Source organism: Aethalodelphis obliquidens, unplaced genomic scaffold, assembly GCF_003676395.1.
Source record: "Aethalodelphis obliquidens isolate GAN/ISIS:26980383/991018 unplaced genomic scaffold, ASM367639v1 scaffold23, whole genome shotgun sequence".
Classification (NCBI taxonomy): Eukaryota; Metazoa; Chordata; class Mammalia; order Artiodactyla; family Delphinidae; genus Aethalodelphis; species Aethalodelphis obliquidens.
In genome coordinates, this window is record NW_020837967.1 from 19,748,960 (window position 1) to 19,770,613 (window position 21,654).

General features: G+C 46.7%; 1 protein-coding gene and 1 long non-coding RNA gene across 4 annotated transcripts in view; both read right to left on the bottom strand.

Annotated features, from left to right (window-relative positions):
- The window catches only part of FAM107B (family with sequence similarity 107 member B), a 217,220-nt gene that overhangs the window by 61,539 nt on the left and 134,027 nt on the right, over positions 1 to 21,654 (bottom strand). The window lies entirely within an intron of this gene.
- On the bottom strand, positions 7,269 to 10,108 carry LOC113628363 (uncharacterized). Its single transcript, XR_003436027.1, has 2 exons — positions 7,759 to 10,108; positions 7,269 to 7,726 (listed from the first exon to the last, which is right to left on the bottom strand). It is a non-coding gene; the product is annotated as an uncharacterized LOC113628363 (long non-coding RNA).

Genomic DNA, 21,654 nt, shown 5'->3' on the forward strand with positions numbered 1-21,654 from the left:
AGAGTATGGGGTTCAGAGTGCCTCCGGGTTGGTGAACATGTCCATATACTGGGAGGGTGACACACCCCAAATCCATGGGGACAGAAACTCCTGTGCTCGGGGACCTTCCCAGATCTTGTCCTCTGTATCTCTTCATCTGGCTGTTCATCTATATCCTTAACCATACCCTTTAAAAAAAAACTGGTAAATGTGTTTCCCTGAGTTCTGTGAGCTGTTCTAGCAAATAACTGAATCGGAGGCGGACGAGGTCATGGGGACCTCCAATTTGTAGCCGAGTCAGACAGAAGTTGTGGGTAACCTGGGGACCTACAACTTGAGATGGGCATGTGAAGAGGGGAGGGGGCGGTCTCCTGGGACCAACTTCCAGGTAGATAGTAACAGAATAGAGTAAATTGCAGGACACCCAGCTGGTGCCCCAGACAATTGCTTGGGGGCGGAAAACCCCCAAACATCTGCTGTCAGAAGGTGTTCAGCAGGCAGCTGCGCCACAGTCAAGCAGAAACAGAGGAGAGAAGACGGGGCATTTTTTTCCTAAAACAATTAGAATCCTAACAGTGAGTTCAACTTACACTACTGAACCTTAGTTTTTTCCAGCTATAAAACAGAAATAAGGATGTTTATTACAAAATGAAAGAGAGTCGTAATGCTCAAAAAAAATACGTGTTGATAAAAAGGGTGAAACACTATGAAAATTTAGTTAAATAGAGGAGAAATGATCAGAACACTGAATGGAGAAAGGGTATTTGAGTAGATTAAATCTTCCCAAAGTATTTTGGGATCTGTAATGTGTCGCCTCTATTAAAAATAAGGAAACTGAAGAAATTAAAACACCATTTTCAAGCAGTAGGTCAAAAATGAAAATAATCAGGCAAGGCTTCTTTTGATCAAACAATTGTTTCTTTTTAAAAAACCCCTTTCATTTCAAAGGTACGCTGATTAATATCACGGTGTTTGCCCTGGCTTTTTAAGTTGAGATCTGAGGAGTTCAGCCCTCAAGAAGGTAGGAGGGGCCTTATTCCTTCACCTTAATCTCAGATCCAGTTTCCCTAACTGTCCTTTAAACTTAGATCTATAAACCTATACTTATATCCTGACAACACACGTCCACAGTGGGAACTCCGGTTAAGTAGGCCCAAAGTTTTTACCATAAATATGAATAAACGTATCTACTTATAATCCACAGTTTTCTATTCACATACAGCTCCAGTATGAAAGTCATTTTTTTCTCCAAATAAACCTTGTCCAGCAATAAACATTTCTGGGGCTGCAGCAGGCTGGGAAATAGAACGAGTTAAACCAAGCTTCAGTAAAGGTTCTATGACTAATACCACCTAAGGATGGTCCTTTTCCCAGTGCTTCCCAACCGAACTCAGTCCTCAAGCTGACACCTATTTTTATGTATAAAAAGCGCATCGTGGGCCCCGAGTCTCAGGCCCAGAGCAAGTGCATGGAAGTACCAAGCTTTCTTCCAATCAGGAAAGTTCAAAAAGCAAAGTGGTACCAACCTTACTTTGAACAGAATGAGCAACTACTTTGACATACTTGTTAACTCAAAGTATGGGCTCAGCCTCCCTAACTAGATGTAAGCTCCTCGAGGGTAAATATCCTGCATCCTCACCTATATGCCCAGGCCGCTGGGTCTTACATTAGGAGTTTACCGAACATCAGGTGAATTAACACATTCCACCAACTCAATCCATGTTTCATCTTTCTTCACTTTGCCAAACCTCTCTGAGTAATTTTCTCAATGCTAGTGAAGGAAAATCTAGAATAAACAAGATCCTTCTCTATCACAGATACAATTTCCTTTGGAGATTCTGAAATAAGACCACCATCTTATAAATATGACCAGTCTTCACTGGGAGAAAAAAAAGTCCATCTCAGACTTGACGAGAGATGGGATCTCGCCAACTGTTCACTTTTCATCCTTGCTATAAGTACAGCATCCTTCATTCAGGATCTGTTCCCCATAGAAAGCAACTAGGGGCCACTGACAAGGCGAGGAGAGAACACGAACTCCACCTCAGTCACCAGAAGAAGTATTTACTTAGGAATTCCTATTGAGTAAAAGTAAAACAAGACTATTTTGGAAGAGACTAAAAGGAGGGAGAAAGAGGCAGAAGAGAAATATGTACATCTTGCCCGACAAAGCATTGCTGATATCAAACACTGTATACAGGTGGAATCAAATGTAAGAATGCAGTGATTTAATCCATCTGCGACTTAGCACTATCTTAAGCGCCTTTTCCATGCAGACTCTCCACAAAGTACAGAATATTTTCATTTCAATGCACACTAAAAATGAGAGCCTTGTTCACAAATTTCATTTTAAGACTTTCCCAAAATCATAACACAGCAAAATACCACACTCACTTTCTATTAATTTCTGTCTCTCAGAAAAACCTCCTGTTCCAAACACCTGGAAAAGACCTACTCATCGTATGACACGTCAGTAAATGAACTGATCCTCTAAGGGGAAAGATATTTCCTTAATTGCTTATGAAATAGGTACCAATTTGACACACCAATTATGAAAACTAATTTATTAGAATATAAGCTTCTCGAAAGTAGGTTCAGCTATTCAAGCATCGCTTGTAAACATTCACAGCAATTAGGGTAAATCTTTGAACACAGGAAGGTGCCTAAGTTACTGAACGAAAACACTCGAATCCTCCGGAAACAGCAACGCTTAAGAAATTGTATTTTAATATGCAGATGTGAGTTATCTGGTCTCCCTACAACAGTGTGTATTTATGTTAAAGCCTTCAATTGCAAAGTAACCAAAATCTCGCAACTGGAATAAACCAGATAAAACCAGTGAGAAAGTCACCTCAAAATTGTACTCTGACTATTTACAAGTTCCTACTTCCCTATCTGGCTGGAAAGTACCCTAAAATGGCTTCCTTGGGTTTATCAACCAAAGAAATGGAAATTCTACCGAAGCAAATAAAGAAATTTCTCTCAGTTGCATTACCCAAGCAAAAACACACAAGGCAACAGAATTTCAAAGGCAAATGGGCTATTCAATACCTCTCATTAGGAGATGAGGGGAGATAAAACTGCTGTGTCATCCTCTAGCTCTTTCCAAAGAATATTCAGGATGCCTCGAAACAAGTCATACAGGCAACTAGATAAACAGAATTTAAACATTAAGGCCACACTACAGAAGAAACAGCCAAAGTGGGATACACCAGGGCTAATACAATTTCCAGATCAGAGTGTTAAAGGTGGTTTTGAGCTTCCTAGTGGCCAGAACCACCCCCCCCAAAAAAGTTATATACTTCTCATAGGAAAAAAAGTGGCATTTCACCTTCCTTCCCAAGAGAAAGAAAAAAATATCATAGCATTAACAATAGTCTCAAAGAAGTTCCCCACTTGGACTTTATATAAAGAACAAGGAGCAACACTGTGGCTAATATCCTATACTCATTTACCCACAAATAAAAGTGCATTGAACACATGGCTATTTTCTATTAAAAACAAAAAAAAACGTTAAAGGCCAAAGGCATAGGATTATGCCTGGCCTTGAATTCACCAGCCTTACATTCATTTTAATTCACTGAAAGGTAACGCTAACCTGATCCTCACATCTAGCCTCCCAAGATCCTGACGTCATGCCCAGATGGAACCTAAAATAAAGTATTCTGCAGAATGTTCTTCCCAAGTATTTCCCTCTGCCGGCATACTGAGAACACAGAAGATTCGGTTACCCTCGGTGATTAAAACCTAACGACCTCTTGGGTGGGCTTCCCTGGTGGCGCAGTGGTTAAGAATCCGCCTGCCAATGCAGGGGACACAGGTTCGATCCCTGGTCCAGGAAGATCCCATATGCTGCGGAGCAACTAAGCCCGCAAGCCACAACTACTGAGCCCGCGAGCCACAACTACTGAAGTCCACACGCCTAGAGCCCGTGCTCCGCAACAAGAGAAGCCCATGAGCAGCAATGAAGACCCAACGCAGCCAAAAATAAATTAATTAAATAAATTTTTAAAAAAAACCTAACGACCTCTTACCCTGAGCTGCTTTGGAGGCAGGAGAGACCACCCCACCTACCGAAAGGGCACCTGGGGGTCTAGCAAAGGCCCGCCTGTGAGAACAAAGCAGTGTCTCGGTGCCGGAAACCCTGGTTTCATGGACTTTCTATTCTGGTGATGGGGCGAGGGCAGGGGGAAGACGGGCGAGAAACAGGTGAACAGACAAGGTGTCTGCAAGCACCTGGGGGAAGAGGACACGTAAGCAGGGTAAGAGGGTCAGGGGGCTGATTCTGTAAAGGGTGAAGAGGAAAAACAGAAAAGAGGCCAGTGTGGCTGGAGCGCACGGAAGAGGAAAGTGGCTGGAAACTAGGTCTGCGAGGTGACAGGGCGCGGCCAGCTCCTGACACACTCTCTCACTTGTAGCAGCGGCTGATTTAGGTCTCAGAGTTCCACGCCACCAAACGCTGTGGGAATCAACTGGCCTGAAAGATGCTGAAAGAAGTCCCCCGCCCGCCTGATAAAACCATCGGGAGGTCCCAGGGGCGTGTGACTTGGGCTCCTCTGCAGGGGTCCACCCCTGCAGGTTCTGAAATCAAAGCCACTACCGTAAGGAGGCACACTTAAGGGTGTTGAGGAAGATGGTTTTAAAATTCCATGCGATGTTTGCTGAGGTTGACCGTTTCAGCTAGGGCATTCTGTTGACGCAGTCCTGGTGACAGCAGATAAGACTCCAGGTACATTAAAATAAAACCCGGTCTCCAACCAGAGAGCATATTACCAGCATCCTGTTTGCTGCAAGTTTTCCAAGGGATCCGGGTTTTCTGGGCCACTCCCAATTTCAAATATTCTTCCTTGTCAACCCCAGAAATGCATGCACAAGTTCTCAAACAATTCGCTCTGATCACGATTAAAGAATAGACGGTGACCATATCCCTAGGAGATGGATAACAGTTCCAAACACAGCACCGGAGTACTGAGGTTTATGTTATTAGCAATACCCACATTTTTCAACACTGAACTGAGTGCTGCCTTATATGCAGGCACTCTGCTGCTGCACTAGCTGCATTCCTGTAAAACTCTACGAAGTGTGTACTATTATTATCCCCATTTCACTGATAAAGCTAGTAAACTGCAGGCCCAGAAGGTGGAACCAAGCAGCGTGATTCAGAGCCCACCAATTCACACTGCTTCTCTACTTAAAGAAACTGCACAGAGAAAAATACACATTAGGCGGAAGTTACCCAGGCAGAGCAGGGAGGACATTTCCTTTTCCACTTAGCTAATAAGACAGTCTGGGTCTTATTTAAGATCCAGGACTCTTTGGGGAAATGGATGCAACCCAGAACCAAAAAGACGACAGGAAAAGTATCTGCTATTCATTAACCGCAAGTGACATGAAATGCAGAAGCACGGTGTGGACCACAGAACTCTGAAAACACGATGCAAACGCACTTTCCTGGGCAAGCAACCGCCCACCCGCCCACTGCCCTTTTCCACTTTAATATCCTTTCATCGAGGGGAGGTCACACGCTGGTGGCACAGCTCTCTGTTCTAGTTTTTAAAAAAGGGGTCGCGGGATTCACTTTGTTATAAAGCAGAAACTGACACACCATTGTAAAGCAATTCTACTCTAATAAAGATATTAAAAAAGAAAAAAAGGCGGCGGTCACGGAAGTCGTGGCCTGACACGGCACCCCACCCAAATTGTAAAGACAGAGTGGGTGGGGTGCAGGAAGAAGACAGGGTCCCACCCAACCAACCTGCACATTTACTTGCCAACATCCTGCCAGCAAGGATGGGGAGAAATTCACAGTGGAAGTAATTCACCAACAGAAGCAAAGGAAAGGAAAACACACAGACACACAAGATCGTCCACCCGCCAGAAGGGTCTTCTGTATTTTGACACGGCTGGGACCCTCTGCAGTGTATCACAAGGCCAATTCTTCTTGAGCTCCAGGGCCTGGGGATACAGTACAGGACAACACTTTCCCCTAAAAGGATCTGTTGTGTTGTTGTTGGCGGTGGTGACGTGTGTGTGTCTGTGTGTGTGTTTCAAGGCAAGTCCTTAAAAAGGATGGTTTTGAGCTCACGAAACGTGGGAAGAAAAAGATACAAAAACAGAAGTAAACGATGCTGTTAAAAGGAACTTCGAGGGGCTTCTGCACATCTCAGATGCTGACCCACACTGAGTCTGAAACAAAGCCTGACTGCAGACGCCCAGCCCTCCTCAGGTGCTGTACGAACTTTATGAAGCTGGCCCAGCACCACTCAACAGACAGCCACGCTCAGGGTCTGAAGCCAGCATCCATGCCCGACCCTGAACAGCAGCAGTGACTTAGGAAGAAGCCCTGACGCTGGGTAGGACAAGATTAGGATGACAAGGTCCTGCCCTCGGAGTTTCCAATCAGAGATGGAAAAGCGCAGTCCGCAAGCAAGTGACCACAGAGAAATCCCAAGGTACAGAAGTACCTCCCACAGGGGCGAAGTGCAGCTGAGGCCTGCTCTCTCAGCCCGGGGCACGCAAGCCCTCAGAGTCTTTCCCCCCATCTCATCACAAACAAAGCCGTCAAACTATCTGACTGGCTAATCCTGTGCGACGGTGGTATCACTGAGCCCGTCAACTCTCTTTCCGGGGAATGAAGCTCTTACCGGAAGGCACAGAGAATCCAGGCCAAAGGGAACCAGAAATACCTGGGGTGTGTTGGCAACAGCCTCATGACGGCACCCTGAGCCCTGCTTACCCCACCCTACCTACCTCCCCTGTCCCACGCCCCAATACCCAGACCCTCAAACAAGACCTTCAAAGCCCTTCTCATCAGGATGACCATTAAAGAAGGCAAAGCATCCTACTCTTCCTCCTTTCTTCACCAACCCCTGACACCAAGGTGTTACTCAGGTGGGGCTACTGCACCCCAGGGAGCCCCAGGGAGACAGCAGGGTCTCCTGAGGAGCTCCCGGCAAACAGGTGCAATTAGAGATGCCTGCCGGTGCAGCTAGATGACTGTTTATGGCATTAGCAGATCACTGCCAAAACAGACCATCATGGAAGACAAACCAAGAGAAAAGAACGTGGAAAAACGTAATGCAGAATGTTCTTCAGAGTTCAATTAAGGAGCAACGAGGTGGTAGCCAAGCTCCCTCAGTGAGGCAGGTAATAAGCCTCGGGCTCACCATAGAACCTCACGTCAGACCAACTTCTGATCGGGATTTTTTTCATGCACACAGCAAATACTTACCTGCAACTGAGGACATGCACGAAGGGTGACTACATGATCTATCAACCAGACCAGGTCACTCTGGGTGTGGGTGAGGCTCTACTAATAGTTACACTGGACGAAGAAGACACGTGCGTACCAAGCTCCTCCGCCAACAAACCAGGAGGGACCAGGTGGCTGCTCTCCTGCCATGCACCGTTGACCGTGGGTCCCACCGTTGACCCTGGCTGCTCTCCTGCCATGCACCGTTGACCCTGGGTCCCACCGTTGACCCTGGCTGCTCTCCTGCCATGCACCGTTGACCCTGGGTCCCACCGTTGACCCTGGCTGCTCTCCTGCCATGCACCGTTGACCCTGGGTCCCGCTTGCCTGGGGGTTTAGGGCCCTCACTCAGCAATCAGTTCCTGCATTTACAGGAGCCCACGAACCGACAAATGAACAGGTGAGAGCCTTTATTCAGCACCCTTGTGGACTCCTGGCTATTGGTGACCTACTGACCTGATTCTCTCCTCCGTGGCTCAGATGCCTGACCCACAGCTTCACTCTCACTTCTGTCACATCCTCCCTACTTCACTTCCATCCTGGGCCACTGAAAACCTTCCTCCTCTACAGAACTTGTCTTTGTTTCTAAGAACCCTGCCTGCCTATAGGTCCTAAACCTCTGTTCACCCCAGCCCACTGCTATGGGCTGAGTCAAGCACCCAAGCTGACTCACAGGCACATCCACACCCTTGAGCCCAGTGGTCCCTCGTCCACTCTCCAATTAGGCTCCAGAGCTCCAGCTTTGGCCATTCATCCCCAGCTTCCTAACCCATCTCTCTATCTACCTCTGCTTATACAACGGGCTCAGCGCTTCAGGGGTAGAAGGCCCATGAGGACGGTATGGGTGAAGCAGACAGTCACTCCAAACCTGGGGCAACCTTGAATTGAGTCCTAATGGAATTGAATCATTTTGTTCTATCGGGTGGGTGAAAATAATCAGGTAGGACATCACATCCAGACACGAGTGTAAGCAGAGCAGAAGACACAGGGAGGACACTAACATTAGTCAACACCTGCGTGCAGACACCGGCCAGGTGACTTACCTGCCTAATACTCACATTGTAGAGATGAGAAAATCTGGGCTCACAGAGGTCTACTAGACATAAGGTTCATGCTCTTTCTAGTGTGCCAATGTCAGAACCAGCCAATGACAACAAACACTTGAAAGAAGACTTACAGGGAACGGTGATGTGCGAAGCTCTCCTCCAAAATCGTGGAAAGAACGCATACATTGATTCTTTAATTTAGAGAAATATAGTCTCATGTATTTGTTTACAGAGAAAGACGTCATGTATTTATGCACACACAGGAAGTAGCTTAGCCCTAAAACTCAAAACGGGCACAACAGACAGCATCAGCAAAGAAGGTTCTCAGACATTTCAATAAACACCTCGGCTTCTGCTTATGGTATAAATAACTATTTTTAACGTTTAACGTTTTTAAGAGTTTGTATTAGAACGGACAAGAACTAAGAACACACACAACAAGAAAAGAAAGTTTTTTAGGATGACAAAACTACCTGAGGTTTTTCTTTAAAACATTATTTTTTTGCTGCAATAAAATCATCGCCCACATTCCAGGATGCCGGTAACGAGGACGTTTTCTCTTTCGTTTTTGCTTTTGTTCTTTTGTGGCGGCAAGTGCCGGTCCATGGGGGTAGGTGAGGGTAGGCAAGGCAGGTCAGAGCAAAGGAAGCCTCGTGCTGAATTAGCAGTCAAGGGAAGAGAGCTCTGGTCCTAGATCTGCACTAAGGAGACCTGTAAGATGCTGGGGTCCTCAGCTTCCCTGAGCACCAGTTTCCCATACAGAGCTCCAGGTTTTGGAAGGCCTCGTCCCCCTTCCAAGCCTACAGCTCACTGAGAATGCTCCAGCACGGGCTGATTATTAAAGTGACACACTTCAGAGAAACGGCAGGGTGTGCATTTAAAAAGGACTATGAAATGAGTCATCTGTGAGTAAAACATAATTTATCTCCATTTAAAAAGTCATGTTAACCTACATGGTGGTGGTAGAGAGAACATCTACCGTCTTACCATTATTCTGAAGAGGCTATAAATAGGCAGTATTTGAAATGAATCAGCTCTGTGCCACCATCCACCGAGAAGCCCATGCATGCAGCATCTTCCAGACCATACCTGCAGGCAGCTTTGTTTCGAGCGCAAATGGAGAGGGGAAAAAAGCAGCGTTGGTAGCGCCCATCATTACAGATTCAGCTGCATGTCTGACACAGGAAGCTCATGAAGAACTGCAATTTAAAAGGATTTAAAATAAACAAATAAAAACTTCTACCTGGGCACCTATTCGGAGAGCTGCCAAGCCAACTGTTTTTGTTTTATCACAAACTGTTTAAAGTCACCCCTGGACCAGGGTACAAACCACATCCAAGTAGAGATTTCCCTGGATGTTACCAGGGTCTCCGCACTTCCCCGCTCCGTTATGTACTCAGGTGACACAGTTCATAGAGTTGAAATGCCCCCTCTCTGGCACCCACACCGGGCTCTGTGGGGCAGCATGGGCGGAAACAAGGTGAGAGCCATGCAGGCTTCAAAACGAGAGCGTACCGCTCAACACCAACACCCTCTCCCAGTTCCAGAGGCTACTTCTCACCACCTCTGCTCCCCACCCACCACCCTTCACACCCTTGCTCCTAAAAGTAGACCTGTTCCTGCCAAGATCTCTGCCATAGGACTGTCCCTAACGTGATTGAAGGAGGAAGGTTAGAGAGAGGAGGGAGTAAAGAGGCAGCTAGAGATGCGGAGGCTCCCACGGAAGGAACTTTTGCTCTCCAGACCTGCTGCAAGGAAATATCTTGGTGATGTTTTCAAGTACTTAAAGGATAAGTGGTGATCTTCTTTTTTTAAAGAATGATCAAAGGAATTTTTTTTAAGTTCCAAAAGCTCTTTTTTTTTTTTTTTTTTGCGGTACGGAGGCCTCTCACTGTTGTGGCCTCTCCCGCTGCGGAGCACAGGCTCCGGACGCGCAGGCTCGGCGGCCATGGCTCACGGGCCCAGCCGCTCCGCGGCATGTGGAATCTTCCCGGACCGGGGCACGAACCCGCGTCCCCTGCATCAGCAGGTGGACTCTCAACCACTGCACCACCAGGGAAGCCCCAAAAGCTCTTTTAAATGCTAAGAATTCAAGCAAAGTTACTTACTGTTTCAACCTTTATTATAGCTAGTGCATCACTTTCCGTTGACTATATTTACAATATATTAGAGCTGGTGGGTTTAATATAGATCTTTAGAGTAAATGGAAAGCCATGGAAAGGCAAAGTTTATGGGCCATTAGGAATAATTCCTTTCATAAGAATAATCAAGTTAGGGCTTCCCTGGTGGCGCAGTGGTTGAGAGTCCGTCTGCCGATGCAGGGGACACGGGTTCGTGCCCCGGTCCGGGAAGATCCCACATGCCGCGGAGCGGCTGGGTCCGTGAGCCATGGCCGCCGAGCCTGCGCGTCCGGAGCCTGTGCTCCGCAACAGGAGAGGCCACAACAGCGAGAGGCCAGCGTACCACAAAAAAAAAAAAAAAAGAAGAATAAAGTTAGAATAATAATAATAATATTGATAATAAGAGGACGAGGAGGAGAAAGAGAGGAAGGAAAGAAGAAATGGCGAACATAGAAGACAGTACCATAGGGTGGATAAACCACATTTTCTGTAGTGAATAGAGTCGTCCCTCAGTATTGGCGGGGAACTGGTTCCAGGATCCCTGTGGATACCAAAATCCATGGATGCCCAAGTTCCTTACATAAAGTATTTGCATATAACGTAAACACAGCCTCCCATACGCTTTAAATCAACTCTGGATCACTTATAATACCTAATACAATGTAAATACTATGTAAATAGTTGTACATACAATGTAGATGTTATGTAAATAATTACCAGGGCATGGCAAATTCAAGTTTTGCCTTTTGGAACTTTCCAGAAATTTTTTTTTTTTTTAATCAGAAGTTGGTTGAAACCACGGATGCAGAACCCACGGGTATGGATGGCCAACGTAGTTGAGTTCTGTGTTATCTAGGATAAATTACAGAGAGTCTCTAGGCCTCAGTGTGCTCCTCAGTAAAATACAGTCCATTAAAGTCCTACACGATGGGATAAGGATCACAGAAACGATGCATGTAAAGCATTTAGCACGTGCTTAAGAGACACCCACGTGTCAGTGATTGTTATTCTGGGATGAGTTTTAGTTCCAACTCAACCAATAACGAGCTGTGCGGTCTTGGGCAAGCTAGTTGACACGTCTGAGCGGTGGTTTATTCACCAAAAGAAATAAGGAGTCTAGATTAGATGATCCCTTGATCTCTAAGGCTTCCCCAAGCTCAAACCCTCTGTGACAATGCAGGGTAGTTTCTAATTTCAAATTCTTTTAGGTTTCTAGTTGTCACACCTTTATGATTTACTGGTCATAGCCACGATTTATTTGATACCAAGGGTCTAGTCAAGGCACAACTCCTAATCATGAGACTGTGCCTGTGGGGATCCTAGAACCGCTTTATGAAGACTGTTTGCACACTGTGGTTTCCAGGAACATGTGCTGGCAAAAGGCAGGCTTGCCTGTAACAGGAGGAATTGATATATTTCCATCCCAGGGGCCTTCAAATGTTGCGACTGTCCCCAAATCAGATTGCTACTGTAACATGTCCCAGTGGCCCCTGGCAGCCGATGAAGCACACACAAATTAAATCACTTACTACGACCCCCCCACCCTCCAACCCCACCCCCGCCTATAAAAGAAACTCCCAATTACTTCCTGCTGGACACAATGCAATAATCCATCCTTTCTGATCTTAACAATGAAGTTGAAAGCTGCCAGCAGAGTTCCATTTCGCTTCCATCTAGGCAGAACGGAAACTCAGCTATTTCAGATTTATCATCCACCTCCTATATTTTTAAACTCATCAGTGACTTACTTCTTTTATAAGGAAAGATGAGGCATACGTGTCCTTACGTGTCAGGAAATTTTAAATGATTATTGAAGAACACAATCTATCATGGTCTACACCATCACTTGGCATTCTCACCCATAAACCCATGTCATAATCTCTTAATTTAGGTGATGGCCAAGCACCCAAGTTAGCAAATACGGACAGAATTTAACATTGCTGCTAAACAAGACTTAAAATAAAATCAACCTGGCACAGTAACATTCATAAAAGGTGGTGCAAATAGCAATTAGCTCTAATGAAGTATTGAGTATTGGAAGTATTTGCTATGCTTGGATAAAGCCAAGCCAATCATTGCTTCTCTGTTAATTCTTTAGCTGTCCCTAAGCAGACACCCTGGCCAGTTTAAATCTCATCTCACACTCACTAACAGGCTCATTAAGAGAGGAGAATCAACCTCTAATGAAATGATCAATTCAGGCAACAGTCCTCAATGAAAGCTAACAGACCCTGGGAGAAAGGTTGATGAGGAAACTCACAATGAAAGGATCAAACTCCCAGCACATGGACCCAACGATCAACCTCAATATCACTACAAGGGAGACAACCAGACACCGTCCTGAGACGATGGGACACGAAGTGTACAACACGGCCAACAAACTAATCTTGCCCCCCTAAACCTGAACGTGAATCTATGAAAAATAATAAACAGAAACCTCATTTAAAATGGAATCAGGAAGCCAGAAGGGGGAGTTTTCATGCCCTACCACTCTATGTCAACTGCAGACCCCAAGTAAAAGAGATACCTCTGCATCTCCAACAGAAAGAAGGTTATTACTTTACCACTCAGCAGGAGGAAAGAAGGGTTTCTCCGCCTGGCAACAGCCCAGCCAATGAGAGGCTGTCACAAGTCAGCCAATGAAAAGCCACTATACTTTGAATTCCCAGTTTCCTCCAGTGGACTCTTTGTTTATAAAAGTCCCGGCCAAATCCTTCTCCTCTATAAAAGACTGTTCCTCTTCTCTGTTCTCTGGACTTAACCTGTGGGTCGCCATAACTTTCAGGTTCCAAATTGCGATTCTTTGCTGTTCTCAAATAAACCCATTTTGCTGGGAAAATAACTGGTTGTTTTACATCAACAAATCTAATAAAAATTTCGTTCTAACTTTCAGGTTACAGAAATACAGAGGTTAATGGAACACGTTTAAAGAGAAAACTCAGCCAAATCCAGAATGCGGGACCGTCTACAAGACAACTGACTTGCTTCTTCCACAAAGCAATAACTTAGGGAGAACAGGATGGGGCATATCAAATGCAGTGTGTGAGCTTTGTTCAGACCCTGGTGTGAGAAACCAACTATCAAAAGACGTTTTTAAGCTAATGAGGGGTGAAATCAATGCAGGCAAGATGGGGAGTCCTACATATTCCGGGGCTGCCCCACCCCTTGCCTTCTGATGGTCTGGAACTGCAATTCAGCCACTCTCCAATTGAAAGGGCGGGGCCCGTGAGCAGAAACTGAGCCATGGATGGCTGGGCCACACCCAGCTCTGCACAGGAAGGGGAAACTCTCAGTCAGAAGATGCAGGAGATCCTCGTTGGTAGAAAAAGAGGCAGTACCTGGGGCAATCTAGAGAGGAAATGTACAGGTTCTTGAGCACAATTATAGCCAACAGGATTCTAGCAGCCTTGGGCTTCACAGGAAACCCATTCATGTAAACAGCGTAAAATCCATGCTCTGAACAGAGAAGTTAACATTTGAAGCAAGCAGGGTACCTATGAAATGGGAGAGAAGGAAGCAAGATGCACACCCAAGTGTACAGACAGAAAGGTATGAAGTGTTTAAAAATCTTCTCAAAACGTTCAGATATTTGTGATGCACAAAGAACTCCTCTGCAATGGGGAGCACAAAATCCTCCAATATGGACTATACATGAATTGGAAAAACTACTGTTTAAATGCAGGATTGTTACATAGAAGGGAAAATTCTATTAGCATCTAATATAATGACATAAAACACTTTGAAAAATACATGATGCCTAATTCCACCCATTATTAACAAGGTAACAGCCTTGGGAAACTTCATACAAAGAAACGGCACTTCTGATAAACATAATATTTAAGACCAACTCAAAAACACAAGCTCTGCCTAATGACATAATTCTGTGTTTGGAATTTGGTGCCACGCTCACACCATACCTAAGGAAGCTCCTTCACTAAAGGATCACTTTAAGACATCATCCTTTCCATGTGATGATGCCCAAACTAAAACGCAGTCATAAATATCCTCCTTAAAGCTACAGTTTTAGATTTACCTGCTAAGTGCCTTATTCCAACTGCGATTCCAAGCCCTTTCTGAGGCTAAGAAGTCAAAAGTTTTATCAAGGGCTTCCCTGGTGGCGCAGTGGTTGAGAGTCCACCTGCCGATGCAGGGGACACGGGTTTGTGCCCCGGTCCGGGAGGATCCCACATGCCGCGAAGCGGCTGGGCCCGTGAGCCATGGCCGCTGAGCCTGCGCGTCCGGAGCCTGTGCTCCGCAACGGGAGAGGCCACAACAGTGAGAGGCCCGCGTACCGCAAAAAAAGTTTTATCAACAGGGTTAAGGGAATGTGGAGTCTTGAGTCTTGGCCGAGGCAAAGTTCTGCAGAGAGGAGGCCCAAATTTGATCCCAGCTCTTAGAACCTGGGGCAAGCTCCTTCATCTCTCTATGCTTACTTTCCTCATATGTAAAACACTAACACTAACGGTACCTCCCTCACAGAACTTCTTGGAAGACCACAGAAGATAATGAATGAAACCACACCTGGCATAATCGGAAATACTCAGGAAATGCTAGCCATCATTATGTTTCATCATCTGAAGGCCCATCTCCCTGGAAATCATTCTCATCAGCACAGAGTACCTCTTTCTGGCCAAGGCAAAACATGTTCCTTAAGAGCAGACACGGTGTGCCACAATGAATGGACCTCAGAAACACTCTGTTAAATGAACAAAACTGGACACAAAAGGCCACATATTGTATGATTCTCTGTGTAGGAAATTTCTAGAAAAGGCATAACCTTAGACACAGAAGGTCAGTGTCTGCCTGAAACTGGGGATGGAAAGAGGAATTGACTACAGAGTCTAAAACTGGACTGGGGGGCGCTGCTCACCAGTCCAAATTGACTAAAAATCATGGAACTGTATGCTTGTAATGGGTGAATTGCACGGTATATAACTGATACCTCAATAAAGCTGTACTGAGAAAAAAAAAAAGATGTGCTTTCAAAGTGCTTGCACAAGTCCTTTCTCACCAATCTATTCTGACAGCAAACTCACATATTCTGCAGAGCACAGCCAAACAGCTGAGGACGCTAGGCTCGGGCCAGGACCAGACCTGGATCCTAATCCTGACCCGGCTTAGTCCTACAGCAAACTTGTTACTTCTCTAATCCTCAGTTTCCACATCTGTGAAATGGCAACCCTAACAGTATTCATGTCAGAGCTGTTGGAGCACATCTATAATCCTCCCCCAAGTTTCCCAGATCAATAAACGGTGCCCCCTTCACCCAGGGGTTGAGGCTAAACACAGAGGTATCACTCATGACTTCTCTCCTTTCCCATATCTGCCCCAATCCATGACCAAGTCCTGAGGGTTCCATCCTCAGAATATTTCAGGTATCCATCCAACCACTTCTCACCAGCTCCACCCCAGTCCTCGGGGACTCACAGAAGCCTCCCACGGGTCCGCCTGCCTCCACTCTGGCCTCTGCAGTTATGGCTGCAGGCGGGTATTTACACACACAAGGCTGATCTCCACCATCTCCTGCTCAGGACCCTCCCCTGGTCTCCTCCAGCCCGCAGGCCCCACCTGACGAGCACCTCTGGCCCCTGGGCCGTTATCCACCCTTGCCTCTGCACAGACGGACGGGGGTGAGGCTCACCCCTTCCCTCATTCAGAGCTCAAGTTCTCCTCAGAGGGGCCTCACCCTATTAAAAACCCCACCTCTGCCCCTGCCGGACTCCAACCCCTCCACCTCATTTCCTTCACAGCAGTGACGCTGCCTGGAATCACATCATCTACGCTCTCCTTTACACTCTGTCTTCCCACTAGAAGACAAGCTCCACGCAAGCAGGATTTTGACACTGTCCTACCCACGTGCCCCAGAGTCCGGCACAGGGTCTGGCATAGAGAAAAACACGTTAAATACTTGCTGAAGGAATAAAGAACTCTCACGAAGCACTCAGCACAACACCTGCCGCACAGGAAGTGCCCAAGAACTGTTAGTTGGTAATAATAAAAATATTTATTATAATTACAGTTCACAGATCAGAATATGGAAGCCCTACGAGGTTACCTGCCTAAGCCAGGTTGCACTCTTAGTCTGACAGTCTAGTACACGTCCACGGTGCCACGTTCCACGAGCACAGAATAACTGATGCTCCCTGCCCGCCCCCAGCAGGAACGCGAAGGACACTGTGGCCAGTCCCCCTGACCATTCTGTGCCCTGCCTCCTCTCACCTGGCAAGAGTCACCTGATCCTAGAAGGGGTGGCTGGCACGCTATTGAACCCTATGGCAGTCCCAGGAACGACAACTGATGGTCCCAAGCGTTCCACCAGGTAAAACGAAGGCAGGCTTCCAACTCACCCTAAGACCACTCTAAGAGGTAGGCAAGGGTGATTATCTGCATTTCATAAATGAGAAAGTAGAGAAAGAGAAATAAACGACCTGCTCGAAAACCACATGCATACTAATTAATGGTGACCCTGGGCCCAGGATTCTGAACATTTTAGAACACTAGGCCTCCCTCTTTCCAACACACTACACTACTCTGGGCATCCGTGAAAAAAGGAAAGGAAGACAAAGAACCCTGACCACAGCTTTATCTGTTTTATTTTATTAATTTACTTTTTTTTTTTTTTTTCGGTACGCAGGCCTCTCACTGCTGTGGCCTCTCCCGTTGCGGAGCACAGGCTCCGGATGCGCAGGCTCAGCGGCCATGGCTCACGGGCCCAACTGCTCCACGGCACGCGGGGTCCTCCCAGACCAGGGCACGAACCCGTGTCCCCTGCATCGGCAGGCGGACTCCCAACCACTGCGCCACCAGGGAAGCCCCTATTTATTTACTTTTTAAATTTATTTATTTATTTATTTTTTGGCTGCATTGGGTCTTCGTTGCTACATGCGGGCTTTCTCTAGTTGCGGCGAGCAGGGGGCTACTCTTCGCTGCAGTGCATGGACTTCTCATTGCAGTGGCTTCTCTTGTTGCAGAGCATGGGCTCTAGGCACGCAGGCTTCAGTAGTTGCAGCACGTGGGCTCAGTATTTGTGACTCTCGGGCTCTAGAGGGCAGGCTCAGTAGTTGTGACATGTGGGCTCAGTAGTTGTGGCACACGGGCTTAGTTGCTCCATGGCACGTGGGATCTTCCCGGACCAGGGCTCGAACCCGTGTGCCCTGCACTGGCAGGCAGATTCTTAACCACCACACCACCAGGGAAGTCCCGCTTTATCTATTTTAAATGACATTAAGTTGTAAGGGAAAAGAACATTCTAAAGAAAGTCCTTCTATATATCCATATTCACAATGACACTCTTAACCTCCTCCAGCACAGGGGAATTTTCGTACCTCTCCATTAGACATCCAGAAACAACTTCTGATTATTTATACAGTGGGAGTTTGTAAGAGCACTGCATGGTTTTGTAAACTCATGAGCATGGATCAGGCCCAGATGCCTCAAAAACCTGGATAAAACGTGAGTTTTAATCTGAACGCTCACAGAGTGCGCTCTGTGTTACATATATACTAATAACGACACAGAAAAGCTGACACCACAGGATCAGGGCCTCTCTCCTGGACACTTGGTTATGTCGCTTTATGAAAGGTGCCAGAACCTGTGTCCAAGAATAGAATGAAACATGCCATTTCGGATAGCAAAGCCAGGTTCTCTAAAACCCTCCTGAAGGCGTGAAGGCATCCTGAAAGGTCAGATAAGGAGAGAAGGGAGAAGCCCCTCGTCCTCTGCCACCCCGCACCAGTGTCCCTCATCGGCATCTTGGCATCGTCACCGTTACCAAAAATCTGCGGGCGACAAAGCAAAACCTAAACGCCTTGGGCCGGCCACGCTCAGGGACCACGTGTTTGGGGCTTCAGGCCCTCGGAGGTAGATCTTACAAAGTTCATCTCACAAACAAGAGCACTAAAGCCCCCGGGGGCTCTGTGACTTGCGGGGGTCACAGAGCCGGGGCCTGGTACTAACTCAGACACACCTGGTTTCAAAGCTCCAAACTATATGGCACATTCGTTAACATGCCCCGTTCCCCAACCCCACCTCTTCCGCCCAGGGCTGGCACTGAACAGGGCCATAGAGGCTCCACTATCACACACTTGGCATTGACGACAGAAAGGAGAACAGAGAACGAGGCAAGAAAAATCCTCCAGACAACACGCACCTACCACCCACCAGGATGCGGACAGCTGGTCTACCTGCACTTTTTCTATGTTCTGCCTAGGCTCTGCAATTCCCCATTTAAGATTTCTCCGTGTAACAACTGCTAAGGATTTATAATTCAGTAGCATGACCAGGAATAGCACTGAGGACAGCCCAGAATCACATTGTTTCATGGCTCTAAGGGTGGAGGGAGCTTTTCTTCACACCACAAAACTCTAAGACTATGCGGTGGGTAGGGACAATTACTGTCACCAAAGTACGCGTCCCTCCCACCTCTCCCCAGGCACACACAACACAGACCACAGCTACTGCTTTACAACCGCTCTGACCAGCTGCTTGGCCTCAAATGAGATCCTTGGAAGGATGGAACTGCTAAAGAGTCCACCTTGTGTTAAAGCAGCAGTCCTTCCTTTTTCTACATTGCTCTCCATTTTCCTTCCTACAGTTCACCTGAGTCTGGAAAACATTCTTAAATAAGTCTTCCCACGATTTCCCCACAGCCCCCTCTTACCTTTTCATTTGTAACAGAACCTGGGGTGGGCGCGCCATGTCCCCACCACAGCTGGCTTCCCAGGGCCACCGGCTTGCAGGTTTACCTTCAGCGAGAACACGCAAACAAGACTACAATTTCCCAGTCCCTCCTCAATTCTGCCCTAGAAAGCGTCCCAACCCCTCAGCCGAATTCTAAACACAACCGAACAGTCCTGCAAATCTCTTCCGCCAAGCCCCTACACCTTGCTCTTAAACTGATCAGCCCCGGGCAAATCACACTCGGTGCCCTCCACGCCTCTCGCCCTACCCTTCACGCCTCTCCCCCTACCCTTCACCTTAGAGTCAGAAACCCAGTCCCGCAGCCTTAGGTGGGATTTCCATCATTCTTGCTGAGATGCCTTAATTCACAAAGTGCTACCTTCCCTTCACAGCTCTTAATATCACGGTCATCAGACAATGTCTGTGTAACTCATGCAATTCTTTAAATATCTTCCTCCCCTGCCCTGCCATGTGGACAGGGACCCCCTGGGACTTGTCAACTGCGGTATGCCCGATGCAAGGGCAGTGCGGGCACACGGGAAGCAATAAGGAAATGTCTGTTCAATGAAGGAATGAATAGAAAACAAAGCTTCCCCCAGCAGTCTCAAAAATAACCACTCGACGATTTACCAGGACTAAGTGGCAGCTGGCCAATCATTTTCTTTCTTTTACTGATGGGGTCTAGCAATCAGCAGCATCGGATGCGGTGGAAAGCATCGACTCCTTTTCAGCGGAGCTCCCTAGGTACTGAGTGTAAGGAAAAGTTTAAAGTTCAGACGGATGGGGCCCAGCACCTCTTGCACAAGAAGGAAAAGGGGAGAAACTGGTCTGCTTCACAAAGGAAAAGCAAAACAAGGCCAAGCTTAAACAAGGAAATTACACCAAAAAAACGCAGGGAAGTCTCATCATCAGGTCATCCCAGCACTAAGTGGCCCGGGGCTGCGCACACGGACTCCTTAGCTGCACAGAGCTTTCCCTACATGACATGAGCCCAACGTGAGATGCAAAAACGGGTCAGTGCTCACAGCTACTTTCTCCAGACTTAAAGAAGGCTGACAAGTCAATATCTCAAGATATCCGGGGACTTCTAAAAATGCCTAAAATCTAGACCTCACCCAACCAAACCTCCTGGCCCCTTTTCTCCAAACATTTGCACAGAGAATTCTGGAGGAAAGGGGCAGATGGGGCATTAAGAATATGAAGCTATATTACTAACCTACTATGTCCCCTCTTTTTGGAGAAAAGTTTTCCATGCCTTAACCACTCCCCCCAAAAAATCTTTAAAAGTCTTTTCCACCTTTACATGTGGCATTAAATAGCTAGTGGGAAGCAGCCGCATAGCACAGGGAGATCAGCTCGGTGCTTTGTGACCACCTAGAGGGGTGGGATAGGGAAGGTGGGAGGGAGATGCAAGAGGGAGGGGATATGGGGATATATGTATGCATATAGCTGATTCACTCTGTGATACAGCAGAAACTAACACACCATTGTAAAGCAATTATACTCAAATAAAGATGTTAAAAAAAAAAAAGTAACAGGAAGGAAGCGAGAGAGGGAGGGAGGGAGGGAGGGTGGACAGCATCCATCCTACCACTTACAGTTCAGGACCCGGATCTCTCAGAGCACTTCTCTCAAGCACAAACCAAGTCTGCTTCTAAACATCCCATGAATGGAATCTCCAGGCAACAGGGACAGGTGTCTGGCCATCACAAAGAGCCATACGAGTCTGTAACCCTGGACCACTCCCCAACTTTTCTCTCCACCCTGCAAGGCAGCAGAACTTTTAAGAGCAAAACAGCTCAACTCTAACCTCACGTCCAGCTTGGCTGTGCTGCTCAGACTGTTCAAGGTCATAGCAGGGTTGAGAAATGAGATTGAGAGATTCTGATGGCCCCTATTTTAGTTTCTTTTGACTTATGGTTGGAGAGGGGTGCCATTATTACAGCAGATTACACACTTTACACAGTCACTCACAGGTCACTGCCGTTGACCCTCCATATCCACAGGGTATTGGTTCCAGGACCCCCGAGGATACCTAAATCCGCAGATGCTCAAGTCCCTGATATAAAATGGTGCAGTAAAATGAATACAGTCGGCCCTCTGTGTCCGTGGGTTTGGCACCTGCGGATTCGATCCTTGGTTGTTTGAATGTGGGGATATGAAACTTGGGGATACGGAGGGCTGACTGTACTGCACCATAACCTGTCCAAGCACACTCACAGATTAAGGAGCCCCACGTTAGAAACAGGAACAAAGATTGCACCTGACAGTACATAACCACAACTTCCTCCTTGTAAATTCTTCTGATTTCAAAAAGTATTGCATCATCCTAGTGATCAATCTAGTACTTCTAACAGTTGTCTCCAAAACCTCTTTTTAACTTTGCATATTGGAGAAATTAAATGTCGGAACATTTTACAAGTGGACAATAAAAGTATGTAATGACAAAAGCATTCAGTGGCTAAATCTGGGGTGGAACAATGTGTTTTTTGTTTTTGTTTTTTCACAGAACACAGGCACGTGGCGCAAGGTCTGTTAGAAGCAAGCAAGTCACCAGCTACAAAACCATGGCTGTTCC